The sequence below is a fragment of the Chelonia mydas genome, chromosome 2 (genome assembly GCF_015237465.2).
Source record: "Chelonia mydas isolate rCheMyd1 chromosome 2, rCheMyd1.pri.v2, whole genome shotgun sequence".
Lineage (NCBI taxonomy): Eukaryota > Metazoa > Chordata > Testudines > Cheloniidae > Chelonia > Chelonia mydas.
Window position 1 is genome coordinate 72,407,596 of NC_057850.1, and position 21,058 is coordinate 72,428,653.

General features: G+C 42.4%; 1 protein-coding gene and 1 long non-coding RNA gene across 9 annotated transcripts in view; both read right to left on the minus strand.

Moving 5' to 3' along the window:
- Positions 1-21,058, minus strand: part of SPIDR (scaffold protein involved in DNA repair) — a 340,350-nt gene that overhangs the window by 287,599 nt on the left and 31,693 nt on the right. The window lies entirely within an intron of this gene.
- On the minus strand, positions 2,423-20,084 carry LOC122464478. Its single transcript, XR_006288554.1, has 3 exons — positions 19,839-20,084; positions 12,073-12,077; positions 2,423-2,433 (listed from the first exon to the last, which is right to left on the minus strand). It is a non-coding gene; the product is annotated as an uncharacterized LOC122464478 (long non-coding RNA).

A 21,058-nucleotide genomic window follows, 5' to 3' on the forward strand; every position in this document is an offset into this window, starting at 1 on the left:
GCCGCTTCCAGGAGTCACCTGAGGTAAGCAACGCTCGGCCAGAGCTTGCACCCCTCACCCCCTCTCGCACCCCATCCCCCTGCCCCAGCCCTGAGCCCCCTCCCATGCCCCAAACCCCTCATTTCTGGCCCCAGCCTGGAGCCTGCACCCCGAGCTGGAGCCCTCACCCCCTCCCGCACCCCAACCCCTGTCTCAGTCCAGTGAAAGTGAGGGAGAGTGAGGGAGAGCAAGCAACGGAGTGAGGGGGTATGGAGTGAGCAGGGGGTAGGGCCTCAGAGAAGAGAGGGCAGGGCAGGGCCTCAGGGGGAAAAGGAGCGGCAGGGTACGGTTGCCAACTTTCAAGTTGCACAAAACGGAACACCAGGGCCTCGGGGCAGGGCAAGGGTGTTCGGTTTTGTGCAATTCGAAAGTTGGCAACCCTACCCCGCCCCTCCTCTTCCCCCTGAGGCTCTGCCCCCTGCCCCTTCTCTCTCCTCAAGCCCACCACCCCCTACTCCTCTTCCCCTGAGCCGCCACCCTTGGCCAGGCCAGAAGCTGGAACTGGGCCATCGTAAAAGCTGCCCAGGGATCTCAGGCCACTGTGCTAGAGAGCAGCCCCTGGACCATATCCCCACCCCCCAGGGTACATCACCCAGGGCAGCGTGGTGGGTCTGGGGTTCCCTGGGCAGCTCTAATCACTGCCTGGCTCCAGCTTCTGACCTGGCCAGGGGACGGGACCTCAGGGGAAAGATCAGGAGTAGGGCCTCGTGGTAAGGGGAGGCTAAGGCCCACCTCAGCCCCACTACCTCACCGGGAAGAGGCTGATGCTGCATCTGAGCCTCAGGCAGGCGTGAAGCGGTGCCACAGGCAGTCCAGGACAAATAGTGCCCTGGAGTCATTCAGCCCAGGACTTGAATTCTGCATTTCGGTACTGTCCCACTCAATTCAGGACAGGTGCTCGCCCTAATTGTGGGACAGCTTCTGAAAGGCAGCAACAATTGAGGTCAGCAACCCAGTGTATACACTGACTGCATCGACCTAACCACTACGCCTCTCGTGGAGGTGGAGTTAAGTCAGTATAGTAGGCAAGTTATATCACTGGGGGCTACATTTTAGTGTAGATACTTCCAGAGTTAGGTTGATGTAAGCCACTCTCAGTTTAACAGTACAAGGCAGCAGAAGGAAACTGTCCGGGGGGACGATAACTCAGGAACCCCTCCATCAAATGACACCAAATTTGGATCACAAATGCTACCCATGCTGCTATGAGGCACACTAAATTTCAAAGCAGTCCCATGTATTGTTCAGAGTTTTGAGCACTTACAACAGTCAAGCTTTAAAAAGCATATAAAATGGTGGGAATGGAAACCCTCTAGCGACTTTTCTGTTTTGGCACATATGCGAGTGTAAAATATGTACATTTTCTTAAATATTGTTTTCAATTTGGGTCCCCCAACCATTTAGTGAGTACCATGTGCTATCTTGGGTAAAACTCAAAAGATTGAGATCATTTTAACCCACATCCTACCAAAAGTTTATCTTTACATCGGGGGCGGGGGGGGGGGGGGGGCGGGGGGGGGGGGGAGAGAAGAGGTAGAAAAACACCACCACCCATGAAATGTTTTTAAATGGCTATTGGGAGTGGGGGGAGGTGTTATATCTCCGGAACCCCTGGCTCAAGTGACTCCAAATTTGGGTCACTAACCTATCCTGCACACTGCTGAGGCACACCAAATTTCAAAGAAATCCAAACAAGCATGTCAATTTTAAAGGATTTAGACAGATCAACCTTTAAGCAGATATCTTGATGCAAACTTAAGTATAATTAGACCCTGATTAAGAAATGGCCTATGGCCACCATCTTTAATCTTCACAGGCTGCCTATTCTATGTTGCGGAACCAAATGTGGATAACATAACATAAAAAGTGAAGGATCTACAGTATTTTACTATGATTAAAGGTGTAATTATATAAAAAGAAAAGGAGTACTTGTGGCACCTTAGAGACTAACCAATTTATTTGAGCATAAACTTTCGTGAGCTACAGCTCACTTCATCTGATGCATAATTATATAGTTGGTCATGAAAAATATTCTAATACCTACTATACTTCAGAGAAACCCACCTCCCCAGGGAAAGTGCGGGGAAGATAATACTGCTTTATTCATCCAAGCACTCTCTCAATTAAATTCAAATAAGGATAATGATAATACTAACTGTGTATTAGATAAATACAATGACACACTGCCACAAATACTTAGTAATCCTAGGTAAAACAAAGAGATGGACACCTTTTACCCTGTAACCTTCGTAAAGGGAAACTGGAGGTTTATGAGTAAGCATTTGTCATAACTCATACAGGTATCAGCAGAGGAATGTCTGTTTTTCTCTACTGTGCCATGTAAAAAGTTAAATGCTCTTAAAATATCACTAAACTGCATAAAAAAACTGAAACCTATAACCAAAAATGCTAGAAAGATAGGATTTAAGAATAATCTGAATGGATTTATCTGCTTTTATATGGACCATGTTCAGCACTCAGTTCAGGCATGAACTTCCACTGGCATCAGTGGGTAGTTTGTGCAGAGCAGGTAGAATATGGCCCTAAAAATCCTGTTCAAGACTAGCCTAACAGAAAGGCACTTCATCCTTCCTCTCACGTTTTCTGACCTCTGCTATAGATTTCCTATATAACTTTGAGTAAGTCATTCTCTCTAAGTCTTAGGGCTTGTCTACATGGGAACCTTTCTATCAATTATACCAGTATTGTTACATTAATATAACTCACCCCCACACACGTGAGCATTCTTATTCTGATACAAGAGTAGCTTTTTTCAATTTAGCTTAAACTCCTTCCCAAGAGACAAACCAAACTGAAAAAACCACTCGTACTGGAAAACAAGAGTGTCCAAATAGAGGGTAATAACGTATAACTATAGTATTTTAAATTCACACCTTCTGTTATCGAGAAAAAAAATGTCTGTGTAGACAATGCCTCAGTTTCGTCATCTGTAAAATGGGAAAGTGAAGCTTCTCATCCGTAGAATGGGACTACTACTTACCTACTTCACAAGGCCATTGAGAGTCTTAATTTGTTAACATTTGAAGAACATGGATATCCTCAAATAGAAGGTGCTAGAGAAGTATTGTTAAACTATTATTATTAAATGAATTCTGAAGACACCTCAGGACATCTAGTTTGCCTCGCTACATAAAATCAAACAACACAGAACTGACCCTCTTGAACCCCTGCGTATGTGGGAGGATGGCAGAGGGGGGAGAAGGGACCTGGTATGCAACAACTTGACTGAGCAGAGCTGCCCCTGCCTACCAACCTATAAAGCAGCATGGCCTCAAAATAGGTGCCTGTGTACTATAAACTTGACTAGTACCAAGAAGTCACTCTCAAAGTCAGATTTCAATAGTGGGGCAGGAGGGTGGGAGTAAGGAAAGAGAGAAGCACTTCCAGTAATATACCTATTCACATTTTACCTTTGGTGGACATATTTCTCTCCCTGGAAATCCACTTTTGGAGAAAACATGATGAAGGTTAGCTAGGCATTCAGCAGTACCAACTCATATAGCTAAGTCATCACTGGCTAGTCCCCCTGCCAACACCTCATTTAAAAAAAAAAAAAAAAAAGGGTAAAAACTTTAGAGGGGATATTTTACACTGCAGAGTCAGTAAAGACACCAAACTAATACCAAGATGCTGGAGAAGACAAGGCAAAAGCCAAGAGAGGCACCACTTTCCACAGAACGTACTAGACAACAATAGCAAAATCATCTCAGCGGGCGCATGTGCAAAATCATCTTGGCGCGCCCACATACCCCACTTGTCCCTCTCTCTTTTTTATAACATCATCCACTGCCTAACACATCACAAGGCATCAGCGGTTAACCGCAGAGTAGTTTTTTTGGTTTGGGAGTCTCCTTTTCTACTTCATACATGCTAGTTCAGTTTGCAGTGGTTGTTTTTTAAGTATCCCTTTTTGTGATCCAATGTTCTATCACTATGTCTCCCTTTGTTTATATTTTTAAAATCACTTTTGAAAAGATCAGCTGTCGTTATTTTTGCCTCTCACATACTAGTGAACAGAACTATATAAAAATGACAAAGAAAGAACAAAGAGAAAGGAATGTGCCATATAAGAATTCAAAACTAGTAAGTACCAAAATAGGACAATTTTATGGGGCAGGAGGTGATAGGATGGAACAGACCATTAGAATTTCTTGTCATTTCTCTCATTTTTTTTTTTCCCCTTTGGCTGAGGCAGCAAGGAAGCAGAATGATTTCAGAAAAAAAAAATCCAACCCAAATGATATTCCAAATAATTGCAAATGAGTGACATCTAGCGATGAGCACAAAGTTGATCAACCTCTACTCTCCCACACAGTCAAGATAAGCTAGCAAGCTCTGACAAGTAGCTGAAGAGTGGGTGTTGAACCATGGGAACCTGGTACTGCTATGTTTCTCTCCCTTAAAGACCAAACAACAATTGAGCCAAGACCCAGAAATACGATACAATACATAACTCCAAAAAACAAGATGTTAACACAGTCAAAGGGGACAGAAATTTCAGCTGGGATCTGTGAATTATCACCTCCTTAATTTACATCTCCATTCTTTTATACATATACCCTTTCCTCCCACTGTTTTAATCATGGAACTGTCCCAGATATTTTATTCATAATAAAAAAATCTAAGAGATATGATGGAAAAAATGGATTTCACTTCTGATCTTGAAACATTAAACAGTTGTCTCAGAGACAGCTTAATGATGTCCCTAACTTTATATATCTTAACTAGTGTCCTGTTGTAAGAGTTTTATGAACTTGTCAAACAGGCTCTTATTTTGCCAGTGGTTCCAAAATTATTGCTCACAGAGCAGAGTTACTGGAAGTGAGGGGGAAGGGAGGGACTGGAGCGTGATTTGTGGTGGGGTTACAGGAAGGAAAAGTACGCTACTATGCAAAGTAGCAGTAATACAGTCAGTCCCCTGACAGGGAAGTTGGAACTAGAGAGCAATAAAATGAAGGCAGATTTTTCACCACCATAACATAGTACAATTCTTTAGGAGGGACATGGACCCAGAATAGATTTCTTTAAGGTGTATGTGTATATTGGAATAGAAGTATAATTATATGTATTTTAAAGAACAGCCCTAAACACACTGAAGATAGGAGAGTGAAGCCCAGAATCTTAAATGTGGGGGGAAGAGTATATGAACTACTGCCCTAGATTGAGACATTGTAGTGTTAATACAATTCACCATGCTGTATCTATTTCTGTCACAATCAGGGCTCTGCCACTGGGATTTCAGTAGTACTCCCAGAGCTGAACAGAAAAGATACACAACAATGTCAAGACTGATGTAGGGAAGGATAAAAAAAAAATCTAAATCTGATAAAGCGAAGGAAAGTCACAATACACAGGTTTTGTTTTATATTCTAGATCAGAGGTGGGCAAACTATGGCCTGCGGGCCGGGCCCATGAACTCCCGCTGGGGAGTGGAGTCTGGGGCTTGCCCTGCTCCGGCACTCCAGCCAGGGTGCTGGGTCGGGGGCCGCACCATATGGCTCAGCCCTGCTCCAGCCAGGGTGCTGGGTCAAGGGCCGCACCACACAGCTCCCAGAAGCCACAGCATGGCCCCGCTCCGGCTCCTACGTGCTCCAATGGGAGCTACAGGGGCCGTGCCTGCGGATGGGCCAGCACGCAGAGCCACTTGGCCATGCCTCCATGTAGGAGGCAGAGAAGGGACATGCCACTGCTTCCAGAAGCCGCTTGAGGTAAGCGCCGCTCGAAGCTTGCACCCCGAGCCTCTCCCCACGCCTCTGCCCCAGCCCTGATCCCCCTCCTGCTCTCCAAACCTCTCGATCCCAGCCTGGAGCACCCTCCAGCATCCCAAACCTCTCAGCCCCAGCCCCATCCCAGAGCCTGCATTCCCAGCTGTAATCTGCACCCCTTCCCGCATCCCTGCCCCAGCCCTGATCTCCCTCCCATCCTCCAAACCCCTCAGTCCCAGCCCAGAGCACCCTCCTACACCCCAAAGTCCTCATCTCCAGCCCCACCCCAGAGCCCGCACCCCCAACTGGAACCCTCACCCCCTCTTCCACCCCAACCCCAATTTTGTGAGCATTCATGGCCTGCCATACAATTTCTATTCCCCGATGTGGCCCTCAGGCCAAAAAGTTTGCCCACCCTGTTCTAGATCCATTCTACCATCTCATTCACATGCATGAAAATGATTTTTTTTGTGTTACCAATTTAAAAAAAAAACAAAAAAAAACTTAACTTATTTAGAAAAACTGACAGAACAGAGCACCCTATCCTGTGAAGACAAGACTGACATTCCTCACCCAGTGAGAGCCTACGCTAAAACTTATTTAAATGAACTTGACCCAGCTTGGCTTTGGGCCAGCATTCAACGTCACTGAATGACTTAACAGAACAGAGTGTTCTTGGCATGAGCACAAAAATGTGTTGAAATCCATGCTGGAGAGAAAATCAGTTTGCATTTCAAATTAATAAAAAGAAGTGGCAATAAAAAGGTAGCAAACACAAAGACAGCAGTAGTCATTTGAATACAGATTTACTGCAAGAATTTTTTTTAGCTTTCTACTGTTCCTTCATTCACTAAACAAGTTACATTAAGGGACTTAGTTCTCTGAGATATGCCCTTCCTTCCTTCTCCAAATCTCAACTCACGGCCTCTCCCCTTTCCTTCCCCTTCTCACCTCCCACAATGCTGTACCTGGAAAATTCCAGTACACCTTTTAGCTAGCAAGCAAAGGGAGTGACAGCCTGTAAAGCCAGAACAATTCATGACTCACTTCCGCCCAAAACCTTGAAGTAAAGGCTACACTGCAGGCATCTCACGCAATGCTTCTGTATAGAATACTTTATAACAAAGTTATGTCATTCCTAAATGGATTATGTTAATTCTCTGTCATGAAATGAAGAGGAAACAAGAGGGAGAACAGGCAAAATAAACTTACCATACATTCAATGAACTTCCTGCATGTAAACATATGGGTATTATCTCTTTTCCTGTTTCCACACTAAGATTCCCCCTTATTTTCTTTCCAAGCCCAGTTGCATGCCCTGTTTTCCCTTCCTTTGTTCTAACCTTTCTTCTGTCTCCAGTATTCCATTTTTCCCCTCCAGCAAAGGATTGTATCACCAGAAGCAAAAACAGCTAAAGGGCCTTTCCCAGATCAGTCACACAGCGTTGTCACTTCCATCATCCATTTATCATCCCATTAACCAGGGCCATCCGTAGGCAAACGTGGCTGCGTAGGGCACCTGAAAATTTGGGGCACCACCGGCACAGCAGGTAAGAGTGGGTCGACTCCTGCACACCCAGCGCGTGCTGCAGTCTCCGTAAGCAGGGGCCGTATTCACAGAGGCGACTGTGCCAGTATTCTGCGTGAGGTAGAGGGCATGGGGGTCTTTGCAGGGAACAGGGACTCTCCGCCGCCGTGAGGTGGGCCAGGTGGCTTGGTATCCTTTGCTGCCTCGTCCCTCCCTCTCTGGGCTCCGAGCCCAGGCTGCTGCTGAGTCTGCTGCATACGAAGCTCGGTGTGTGTCAGCAATGGGGGGGGAAGGTCTCCTGGAGGTCCAGGGGCCGGAGGTGGTGGCTGTGCCCCAAGTTGGGCATAAGGGCATCAGTTTAATAATACTGCATAGGGCCCCATAAATCCTAAGGATGGCCCTGATTCCTGCCTTATGACTCCATTAGACCCTTAAATGCAAGCCTCACATCACAGCAACATCCTCCAGCTAGCGAAACAGGCCATAGTGAGCAATGATCATTCTCATAACGTGCCATAGAAATCCTTAGACCAGCCCATAGCCCAGGGCCCTAAGAATTGGGCAGATGCTTCCCACCACCCTTGAAGCCCTAAAAGTAACTCTGGAGCTGCTTTGCAGAAGCTACTTCAGGTCACTGACTGAAATAGACTTGTGCCACCCTAAATCACCGTCAACCCCCTGCTGAAAGAAGATTGAAGATCTGTGATCTGTTCGGCAAATGGATCCTTCAGTCACACACAGAACTTCATGGCAGGGAAGGGACTCCTTACCCCCTGACTCATCCTCCCCATATCCAGTACTTGCAGCGTGTAGCAAAGCTGCACTGGTTTTTGCTTCCGGGGGAGAGTGGGCGTCCACAACCACTAAGTGTTCACATTAACAAAATTAAACAGCCCTGCTTGTGAACTAAGAAGCAAAGTAACTTGCATGGCACATGAATTAGGTCTCCATTTGGCATCACAAACTAAGCTCTTCCAATCCTTTTCTAACATATATTATAGAATAAACTCTGCCCGTGCCTCCCATCAATTGACAAACTACAGTATCCGCCGTGTTAGTCTGTATTCACAAAAAGAAAAGGAGTACTTGTGGCACCTTAGAGACTAACCAATTTATTTGAGCATAAGCTTTTGTGAGCTACAGCTCACTTGCATCCGATGAAGTGAGCTGTAGCTCACGAAAGCTTATGCTCAAATAAATTGGTTACGGTAGCATATTAAAAGTATTAAAATCTGTTTTGAGGTCCTAAATATGGGGAGGGGAAAGGCAGCAACCTATTTTTTTGTAGATTTTTTTGTTTGTTTGCCTTATGCATAATTACATCCTAAAACATGACTGGGGGAATAAAGAGGTATAAATGTTAGTTCTCACACAGAGGAAAAGGAAAATACCTATTGAAAGCATAAATCAGACTTGAAAACAAAAACACTACTGATCATGAGGTTAAGGAGGGGGTCTAATCTATAGTTTATTAAATTCAAAAACGCTTTGCAATCATATAACAGGAATCAGACAGGATCAAGGGAGCATTTTCACACCATCTGCTTCCTGTAAGCACATGGCATTGGTGGAACTCAGCACTTCCTATCTTATCTCTCTGGGTTTCTATGATGGTCAGACTATGGAACAAAAGGGCCTAAATAAGCAGCAGAAATAGAGTTTATTTCAAGAGAGTAATAGATTGGGACTGGAAGAGTTTTAGCAGATGCTAAAACTAGAGAGTATGCACGCTGCTACTGCTGACGACAACAGCATTAATATGTTAATGTGCATTTCCTAATTTTAAAAGAAAAGGCCTTGTTTGATATACTCTCCATTAGGATTTTTAAAAGAGAATGATAAATCTTAGACAAACTGTAGGCCATAAGCAATGATGTAATTAGTCCACCAGCACCCTCACCCAAAACAAAAACATGAACAAAATACACCATTCTGTAACATGAATAGAAAAGAGGTGGGGGAGGAGGTGTGCATAAATTAAGGGAGACCATGAAACAATTTCAGTATTTACAGTGAAGCACTCTGGGCTGTTAAGTAGGAAAAAGATCTTTGGAATACATAAGATTTTATTAAGTCACGAAAATATGTATCAGTTCTATGTAGTCTCAAACTCTGCCCCAATATACTTGCCTCTCACCTAACAGTATGCTGTCATTCAATGCCAAAGTTCAATTAAGTCTGAAAGTTTGCTTGAGAACCAGATCCACAGGTTAGTGAGGTTTTCTAAAGCCAATCCCTGTCAGTTAGTGGGCAACCCACTGGAGACTGGCACAATCTCTAAGAAGGGCAAAATTGAAAGGAGGATGTGACATATCCTACAGTCATGTAGGTTACTTGTTTTAGTAATGTATTACTCCATAAATAATCTTTGAACAAATGCATGAGACCATTAGCTCAGACAGGAGGAGACAACATTTTTCAATGTACTGTAAAATTATGTATTGAGTGGGTTGTGCATTCCCTTTTCTGTGTACACTCTAATTTCATATTCTCATCGATGTTTGAAGAAATTGTTCAGTCTCTTGAGAAGGTTCACTGTCAATTCAACTTTTCAATCTGTTTTCCTAATTAAAATAAAGACCAGCAAGATCTATATTCCATTACCCTTTTCCCAAGTCACTCAGTTTCCCTGGAGGATTACTGGGAAGTTGCAGAATTCTGGAATATTTTCCTTTGTGATTTAGAGAATCTCAGGTGATCTGATACTGTACCTTGTTAGCTGTGCCAGAACCAAAGAGGGTAACACATTTCCCTACTTTTGTGTACACTGCTTGACTTAAAGCTTTTCAGTCGGGGCATTTTATTTTGAAAATTAAGCTTGAAACACAAGAAAAACTCCAACCCATCCTATCAATATTAAAGCCCCATTTTCTGGACATTTTTCATATTATTCTCATATGAGCCTCAACTAATCAGTGTCTCCCCCATCCTCACCACCCAAGCATCTATGAAACTGACTAAAACAGCACAAGACTAGATCTAGAGTAACACATTTTCGGGGGTAGCACTATATAAAAGGGAATGTTTTTACATGTAAATGCCATTTTAAAATTAAGAGGAGGCCAGATGATATCAGGCAGCTTCCTTAAAGGAAACTAATAAACATGAAAACAAAACTGATACCCAACAAGAAGAGTGATATAAGCCAGCTCCGTTATGTCAATTTACTAATTTGAAAGTTAGGTCATTTAATTATAAAGCAGAAACTGATTACTGGTATTGTTATGTTGTAAAGTTCTGCAGCATTTCAGACAACGTTGCCAACTGTTTAAAAAAAAAGTTCAAAAACTTTTCCACATATTGTACAGCACCAGTTAACAAATGGCATGCATCTCAAACTACGAAAGTTTATAACCCTGTATTACTTGGTGTCTGTAAAGTTATTTCACAGACAGACAATGCTGAACCACTATAAATACAACACACATTTTCCAATTCTTTTGATAAATATCCCACATAGCTGGCGTAGGTGCAATCACAAAGACAGCATTACTGCTTGAGCTACTTCTAACTCAGCCATTATCATACATCTCTCACTATTATTTCAAGCATTAAAAAGGAAACAAACTGAGCACAATTGGTTTCAGAGTAGCAGCCGTGTTAGTCTGTATTCGCAAAAAGAAAAGCTACAGCTCACTTCATCGGATGCATTCGATGAAGTGAGCTGTAGCTCACGAAAGCTTATGCTCAAATAAATTTGTTAGTCTCTAAGGTGCCACAAGTACTCCTTTTCTTTTTGAGCACAATTGAAGCATCATGCATTTCTGATTTTCATTCAGTGGCCACATTTTTCAGTGACGACTTAAATATTTAAACATTTTATTGCGGTATCACCTAGAGGGCTCATCCATGTCAGGGGCCCATTGTATTACACTCTAACAAACAAACAAACAAAAAAAAGAGACAGTCTCCACCCCAAAGAGTTTACAATCTAAAAAGACCTCACAGCAGGAGGAGACAGACAGGGGAAATGACCTTCTTTAGAAAACTGTGGAAGATGCTTTACTTTTGGGTAGAGCGTTAGTATCCAGTGCTCTTTTCCAGAGCATTTACCTATTGGATCATCTCTCTAGTCCACAGCTCAGGCTAATCCATGAGCAATATTGTCAATCTCTCTCCTTTTTAAAACTGGTGATTGTAGCACAGGCTATTGTAGATGATTAATTGGTTACACAAACCCATATTAAAAATTAAATCCATTTTCTCGTCTCTGGTTTAAAATGAGCATAGTTACAAAGCAACATAAAGTAGCAGTTAATCATCTGTGAAGTCCCACCCTCACAAGAAGTAGTGAACTGGCAAGCATAATCAGCAGCGGTCATACTTTTCTGATCTAAGATAAAGAAGAAGAGGATGACAATAATGAAATTTGCCTCAGAGCAATGATGAAGGCACTAGTCACTCAACCATTGGCTAGTCAGCATCTTTGGAGCACGCACAACACATGCTAAACAGAATAAAGGAAGTGGCACTTCCCACAATGCTTATAAGCAAATTCAGTGACGAACGCCAGCTGAATGACAGATGAGACAGCACTAAATAAGCATGTGATTCAGGCAGGAATATTCCCATTTTTATTTCTGTAAAAGGAATTTTTAAAATTATGATCCATATTATTTTATAAGTTGTTTGTGATTCATGCCAGAAACTACACTCTATAGTTACTGGTATATGGGCTTTGCAGTTCCTCCAGAAAAACGCAATACAAACATTTAAGCTGATGCAAATTCTTTGAGCCATACCCACAAGCCGCTATATGGAGGTCATCCCTCTAAATACTGAGGCTTATAAATACTGTACCCTATTTCCCTGTATGAAAAATTCTGTATGTAGCTAATGCCAAAATGTTCTTTATAAATATTTGTACTGTACTTTGTCCAACACAACACTGGCCACCCAATATCATGACACCTGAATAATCAAGGTTTAGGATAATCATGAGACTTTTCAGTGTCATTAATAGACTTCAGGTGGTCGGTCCTGTTTTGAATAAACAAGATTATATCACATCTGCAAAACAAAGAACTTCAGAAAAGTTAAAGCTACATATTGCATTTCAATTTTTTATTCATTTATTTAATAAGGGGGAAGCCTCACTAAAGGCCAGATTGTGCCCCACAAGCCAGTACACAAAAAGGATCTTCCTCGCATAGTTTTTTTTGCCTGTCTTAAGAGAACACCTTCACAGCATTGAAGGTTAGCCACCTTCACAGCATTGTAGCTTTTCTGCCCCAGTAAGGGCTGATCCTTGCTCTGAGAATCTGCACATGTGGAAGAGGCAGGCCTGGGACGACCAGAGGTTAAATTAGGTTGGACATGCATTGTTTCTTCTGGCAACTTGGAGGCCAAGAACATGAACTATGCTAACTTTCCAGCTTAGCTCCATTTGTGTTAGTAACACCTTCTGAAAGGAGGGTTTGCAGGCTGCAGCAGATACACAAAACTCTGACATTTCAATTCCACCCAAGCAGTTTGGGTGATCAGATGTCTCGATTTTATAGGGACAGTCCCGATATTCAGGGCTTTGTCTGTTATAGGCACCTATTACCCCCAACCCCCATTCCGATTTTTCACACTGGCTATCTGGTCACCCTACCCAAGCCATATGGCAACAACTCCGACATAACACTTCCTTACACAGCTATGGAAATCAGGGTTTAATACAATATTTTCACCCTTCTGGCTTCTTTCATCTATGCATTGCTCTATGCCCTTACAAATCCCAGAAATCCACAGGACTTTGGAATAGGCTCTGTTTCTTCTACAGGGGAACAAACAAACAAACAATCAATCAATCTTCTCCTTTCCCACTCCCAGACAGAGTGGGAATCTTTCCAAAGGGAACTTCAGTTTTCCATTCCTTCAGCTACTTATAGGCTTTCATAAGGCAGGGTGCAGTATGTTCTTTAGTCATTTGATATAAAGCATTAGCATTGCTTTTAGCTGATCGTGCTGCATTGGTTCAGTCCCTTCCAGAACACAAGCATTTTTTATTTATTTTATTTTATTTTTTGCAATGGCCTCAATATACAGTAGGAAGTGCCAACTTTTGAATACTTAGAGCAGGAAACTGAAATATGTTCAAAAAGAATACACAGAAAGCACTGCATCCAAAACTTCATTTTCCAGTTAAGTTGTTTGATTTTAAATCCAATCACACTTGTACTCAGACCTAAGAAACTATTTCTGAAAACATGAAGATTATGCATCATACAGCACAAACCTGGCATAAACATAGCTCTTCCTCACAGCTTTCTGAAATTCAGGGTTGGATATATTTTCCTCCTCACCCCCAAACTCACTACCCTCCTCTTCCACTCAAGACATCTGAATTAGTGTCTATTGTCCAAAAGATTTATAAACTACAATGCTTTTAGCTTATTTATATTTATTTTAAATAATGGTAGGAGGGAAAACAACAGAATAAAGACCGTGGACTTCAAGAAGGCAGACTTCATCTTAGAATGCTTAAGGAGCTGACTAAGGAGATATCTGAGCCATTAGCGATTATCTTTGAAAACTCATAGAAGATGGGAGGGATTCAAGAGGACTGGAAAAAGGGCAAATATAGTGCCATTCTATAAAAAAAGGGGAAATAAGGACAACCCAGGGAATTACAGGCCAATCAGCTTAACTTCAGTACCCAGAAAGCTAGTGGAGCTAATAATCAAGCAATCAATTTGAAAACATCAAGAAGATAAGGTGATAAGTAGCAGTCAGCATAGATTTGTCAAGAACAAATCGTGTCAAACCAACCTATAGATTTCTTTGACAGGTTAACAAGCCTTGTGGATGGGGGGCAGTGGTAGATGTGGTATATCTTGACTTTAATAAGACTTTTTATACTGTCTTGCATGACCTTCTCAAACAAACTAGGGAAACACAACCTAGATGGAGCTACTATAAGGTGGGGCACAATGGCTGGAAACCCATTCCCAGAGAGTAGTTATCAGTGGTTTACAGTCAGGCTGGAAGTGGGGTCCCGCAGGGATTGGTCCTGGGTCCAGTTCTGTTCAATACCTTCATAAATGATTTAGATAATGGCGTAGAGAGTACATTTATAAAGTTTGTGGATGATACCAAGGGGAGGGGTTGCAATTGCTTTGGAGGACAGGATTAAAATTGAAAATGATCTGGCCAAACTGGAGAAATGGTCTGAAGTAAATAGAATGAAATTCAATAAGGACAAATGCAAAGTATTCCACTTAGGAAGGAATAATCAATTACACAAACACAAAATGGAAAATGAATGCCTAGGAAGGAATACTGCAGAAAGGGATCTGGAGGTTGTAGTGGATCACAAGCTAAATGTGTGTCACTGTAACACTGTTGCAAAAACAGAGAACATCACTCTGGGATGTATCAGCAGGAGTGTTGTAAGCACGACACGAGAAGTAATTCCTCCGCTCTACTCTGTGCTGATAAGGCCTCAGCTGGAGTACTGTGTCCAGTTCTGGGCACCACATTTCAGGAAATATGTGAACAAATTGGAGAAAGTCCAGAGGACAGCAACAAAAATGATTAAAGGTCTAGAGAAAATTACCTATGAGCAAAACTGAAAAAACTGGGTTTGTTTAGTCTGGAGAAGAGAGGACTTATGTCCCCCGCTCAGTTTTCAGGTACATAAAAAGTTGTTACAAGGAGGAGGGTGAAAAATTGTTCTTGTTAATCTCTGAGGATAGGACAAGAAGCAATGGGCTTAAATTGCAGCAAGAGAGGTTTAGGTTGGACATAAGAGTAGTTAAGCACTGGAACAAATTGCTTAGGGAAGTTGTGGAACCCCCGTCATTGGAGGTTTTTTAAGAACAGGTTAGACAAACACCTGTAAGGAATGGTCTAGTTATTATGTAGTCCTGCCTTGAGTGCAGGGGACTGGACTAGATGACCTCTTGAAGTCTCTAGTCCTACGCTTCTATGAGTCAGCATACTCAGAGAATTGGTAGGCAAGATCCCATTGGAAGCAAGCGTAAGGGAAAAAAAAATGTTCAGGAGAATTGGCAGGTTTTTTTTGAAGAGACAGTATTAAGGGCACAAGAGCAAACTATTCCAATACATAGGAAAAATATGAAGTATGAGAAAAGACCACCCTGACTTAACCAGGAGATCCTCAATAACCTGAAACTCAAAAATGAGTCATACAAATAGTGAAAACTAGGTCAAATTATGAAGGATGAATATAAAAAAAACCAACAACAAGCATGTAGGGACAAAATTAGAATGGCCAAGGCAAAAAAAAAGATTAAACTGGCTAGGGACATAAAGGGTAACAACAAATTTTTTTTATAGCTTATGAGAAGCAAGAGGTAGACCAAGGATAAGGTAGGCGCATTACACAATGAGGACGGAATGACAATAACAGAAATAACAGAAAATGCAGCAATGGCAGAAGTGTAAATTGGGTAGGATTTGAGGCTAAAATAGGAAACGAACAAGTTAAGAATTACTTCAGCCATGTCTACACTACCACTTATGTCGACAAAACTTATGTCGTTCAGGGGTGTGAAAAAAAACACTCCCCTGAGTGACCTAAATTATGCCAGCATAAATGGTAGTGTGCATAGCACTATGTCGGTGGCAGAGCTTTTCCCGCTGACATAGATAACTCCACTCAAGGGGGGTGGCTTAATTATGTAAACAGGAGAGCTCTTTCCCCTTGGCACAGAGCAGCTACACGAGAGATCTTACTGCAGCGCAGCTGCATTGTTACAGCTGTGCCACTGTAAGCTCTCTAGTGTACACATAGCCTTAGACAATTTAAAGGTCTTCAAGTTGGCAGGGCCTGATGAAATACATTCTTAACTATTTAAGAAACTGGCTGAAGACCTCTCTGAACCATTAGCAATTATCTTTGAGAACTCATGGAGGACAGGATAAGTAAAGGGCAAATATAGTACCTATCTATAAAAAAAAAAGGGGGAATAAGGACAATAAGGGAATTACAGAACAGTCAACTTAACTTCAGTACCTGGAAAGATAATGGAGCACATAATGAAACAATCAATCTGTAAACACGTATAAGAAAATAAATGGATAAGTAACAGGCAATAAGGATTTGTCAAGAACTAATCATGTCAGAGCAACCTAATATCCTTCTTTGACAGAATAACAAGCCTTGTGGATAGCAGGGAAGCAGATGTCATATATATCTTGACTTTAGTGAGGCTTTTAATACAGTCTCACATGACCCTCTCAAACAGACTAGAAAAATATAGTCCAGATCATTAGTTCTCAAACTGGGGCGGACCTCCCAAGGGAGGCCCGAGTCGTGTACTGTTTTGTTGTTTGTTATTTTTTAAATAAAGAGCTCTAGCTGTCAGCCCCGGATGGCTGGGGTTAATGCAGAAGGGCCGTGCACACCCCGTAGGCAGTGGTAAAAGGGGACGGAGCCCTACCATCCAGGCTTGGGCTCTCCTCCCCTCCCCGTAATAGCTGACCAAGACGTAGGCCAAGCTTGGGCTCTCCTTGCCCACCCTCTGCTCCAATCCCTCACTAGGAGGCAGCTCAGGCTCAGGCTCTCCTTCTTCCCCCACTCCCTGCCCCAATCCCTCACTGGGGACAGACACAAAGAAAGGGGACCCGATCAAATAAGTTTGAGAACCACTGGTCTAGATGGACCTATGATAAGGTGGGTGCACCACTGGTTTGGAAAAGTTTTCTCATGGTTCACAATTAAGCTGAAAGAGCATATCATCTGGGGTCCCACAGGGATCTGTCCTGAGTTTGATTCTATTCAATAGCTTCATAAATTATTTGGATAATGACAGAGAGTAAACTTAACATGTGTGGATGAAACCATGCTGGGAGGGGTTGCAAGCACTTTAGAGGACAGGATTAAAATTCAAATGATCTTGACAAATGGTCTGAAATAAACAGGATGAAATTCAATAAGGGCAAATACAAAGGACTATTCTTAGGAAGGAATAATCAATTGGACAAATACAAAATGGAAAATTACTGCCTAGGAAGAAGTACTGCCTAAAAGGATCTGGGGTTTATGACAGATCACAAGCTAAATATGAGTCAACAATTTAATACTGTTGCAAAATAAGCAAATATTCTGGAATGTATTAGCAGGAGTGTTGTAAGCAAGACACGAGAAGTAATTCTTCCATTCTAGTCAGCATTGATATGGCCTCAACTGAAGTAGTGCATCCAGTTCTGGGCACCACACTTTGGGAAAGATATGAACAAACTGGAGAAAGTCTAGAGGAGAGTAACAAAAATGATTAAAAGTCTAGAAAAGATGACCAATGAGGAAAGATTGAAAAAAAGAAACAGGGGAGGTTGTTTAGTCTGTAGAAGAGGATACTGAGGCGTGGACATTGAATACTTAGTCCTACCTCAGTGCAGGGGACTGCTCTAGATCAGTGGTTCTCAAAGCCAGTCTGCCGCTTGTTCAGGGAAAGTCTCTGGCGGGCCGGGCCAGTTTGTTTACCTGCCACGTCCGCAGATTTGGCTGATCGCGCCTCCCACAGGCCGCGGTTTGCTGCTCCAGGCCAATGGGGGCTGCGGGAAGGGCAGTCAGCACATTCCTCGGCCCGTGCCGCTTCCTGCAGTCCCCATTGGCCTGGAACGGTGAACCGCGGCCAGTGGGAGCCGCGATCGGCCAAACCTGCAGACGTGGCAGGTAAACAAACCAGCCCGGCCCGCTAGGGGCTTTCCCTGAACAAGCGGCGGACTGGCTTTGAGAACCACTCCTCTAGATGACCTACTAAGGTCCCTTCCAGTCTTACACTTCTAAGATTCTATGAAAAAAAGGATTTATTAGCACTTATTTGAGATGACAGTCCTAGATCCCCATGACTTAGAAGTAATGTACCTATTTATTACTCAGCAGAAAGAGACCCATTTCAGATTCAGGACTTTATACCGCATCACTAGGTATTCCCTATTTAGGCATAGACACCCCAAAAAACACAGCTGCAACTACTTTACTCAACACATCCTCCTAAATATTCAAATAAGTGCTTCTGACAAGTACATATGTTATATTATACAGCTCCTCTCATTACAAAGGATCCTAAACTGCTTTACAAATTATATTTCACAAAACATATAAAATCACTTTCCCACTCACTCAAGTATGGCACTTTTAGCACATATCTAACAGTAACAATGAATATTTTTTTAAAAACACACTGAAAAATGCAATTGAAAAAACACTGAGCTTTCTTCCAGAATGTTACAAAATATAAAAGTCTTCAAGTTACAGTCAGATAACTGTCTTGCATTTCTTTTAATGAGCAGTATATACATAATCTCCCAGTCTGATGAAGTCCCTCATCACCTCACCCAGAGTGAGAAGGCAGCATTTCTAGGAGAGTCTGACAAATGCCATCTATTTCTGTAGAGTCTAAGATTTTTTTTTTTTTAAATGAAAATTATTGAATCTTATGGCGTCTCAGAAAACTTTAGAAACCATGACTTAAGCATGAACAAATCTTGCAGTGGCCAAGCAATGAGATCTGCTGCTTCTAACCAGTGGGACTAATAAGAGGTGCTCCTAGACTTTAAGACCAGAAGGGACCGTCACGATCATCTAGTCTGACCTCTTTGCACACCACAGGCCACAGGACCTAACCGACCCCCTTCTGTAATAGATCCATAACCTCTGGCTGAGTTACTGAAGTCCTCAAATCTTGATTTAAAGACTTCAAGTTACCATTTACTCTTGTTTAAATCAGCAAGCAATGTGACTATGCTGCAGAGGAAGATGGAAAAAAAAAAACCCAGGGTCTCTGCCAATCTGACCTGAATGAAAATTCCTTCCTGACCCCAAATATGATGATCAGTTGAATCATGAGCATGTTGGCAAAACCCACTAGCCAGACACCTGGGAAAGAATTCTCTGTAGTAACTCAGAGCCCTCCCCATCTAGTGCCCCATCTCCAGCCATTGGGAGTTGTTGCTATTAGCAGTTGATTACACAAAGCTGGGAAAGGGATTGCAAACACTTTTCAGGATAGAGCTAAAATTCAAAGGGATCTTGATAAATTGGAGAATTGGGCTACAGACAACAAAATGAAATTCAACAAAGACAAATATAAGGTGCTACACTTATGGGAAAAAAACAAATGCACAAATACAGATTGGGAGATAACTGGCTTGGCAGCAGCACTGGTGAAAAAGATCTGGGACTTGTGGTGGATCACAACCTCGACATGAGTCAATAATGCGCGGCTGTTGCTAAACAAAGCAAATGCAATTTTGGGTTGCATTAACAGAGGCATAGTATCGCATGCAAGGAGGGGATAGTACTGCTCTACTTGGCGCTGGTTAGGTCTCAACTGGGGTACTGTGTCCAATTTTTTACTACCGTTGTATAGAAAGGATGTAGAGAAACTGGAAAGGATCCAGAGACGAGCAACAAAGATGATCAAAGGGATGGAAAGCAAGCCATAAGAGCAAAGGCTGAAGGAACTGGATATGTTTAGTTTGGAAACGAGGCGATTAAGGGGGAACATGATAGCAGTCTGCAAGTACCTGAAAGGCTGCCATAAAAAAGATGGAGAAAAGTTGTTCTCTCTTGCCACAGAAGGCTGGACAAGAGGCAGTGGGTTCAAACTACAGCTTAGTAGATCTAGATAATATCTCAAGAAAAACTTCCTAACTGTAAGAATAGTAGGACAATATAACAAACTCCCTAGGGAAGTCGTGGAAGTTTCTTTATTAGAGGTTTACAAAAAGATGGTGGATGGCCATCTGTCTTGGATGGTTTAGACACAACAAATCCTTCATCTTGGCAGGGGGCTGGACTAGATGACCACTGCAGTCCCTTCTAATCCCATGATTCTATGTTCTTGCACTGCAATGGCAGCCAGTGACAGCAGCAGCACCTCCTACGCCCTATTCCCACACCACCTCACTGTACACCCTCCAAGCAGAGGCCAGCAGCAGCATGAAAATACATAGCTAGCCTCTGACACATGGAATACAATGGGTGAAAAGATAATGTATTCACATACACATCTGAGGAAACTAACCTCATCTGTCTGAAAGAGAAAACAGACACCTGAGCCCCAAGTGACAAGGTTTCTGGATTATGAACCTTCCAAACTCCTCTTGCAGCCAGAAAAACTTAAAGTTTTATTCCATCTCATCATATTCTGTTTATTGGTCTTATCAGAATCTACTGAACTGTCTTGTTTTATACAGTAAGATGGACATAAACTTTACATGCTTAACACTTTTCACAAAGGGCACAATTCTGCTCCCACTGAAGTCAAAGGCAAGAAACCCCTAAATACAAACTGAAGCAGGCCCTAAATTTTAAAACAATAAATTTGGAGATTTAAGAGCAAGGTTTTTTGTATACTTACTGCTTTGGGGCGGGGGGGGGTTGTGGGTTGTTTTTTTTTAAACTTCGTGTACAGACTAGCCATTTTAGATGTATTTTGTTTACTGCTGAATATTTTAGGGGCTGTTTGTATGTATTTTTTGTCTTTGACATCGCAAAAACCTTCAGTCAATACAATTTGATATGAGAACAGGTACAGCATGAGCAGCAGCAGTACGAGATTCCTCAAGTTACGCTGCCACTGTGCCTCTCCCCTGTGCTGCAGCAAGCATTCTAGTGGTGAGAGGGTATTTCACACTCCCAAACCCATTCAATCCATCACCTTTTTGCTGAGACAGACAATCGTGAAGGTGTAAATTTGATGGAGAAATATCCACCTAACATCTTGAGGATAAACTGTCTTTGTAAATATCTGTAAAATAAGTTTGGTTTTTAAATTAAAAATTAGCAAGGAAGTCAGAAACAATA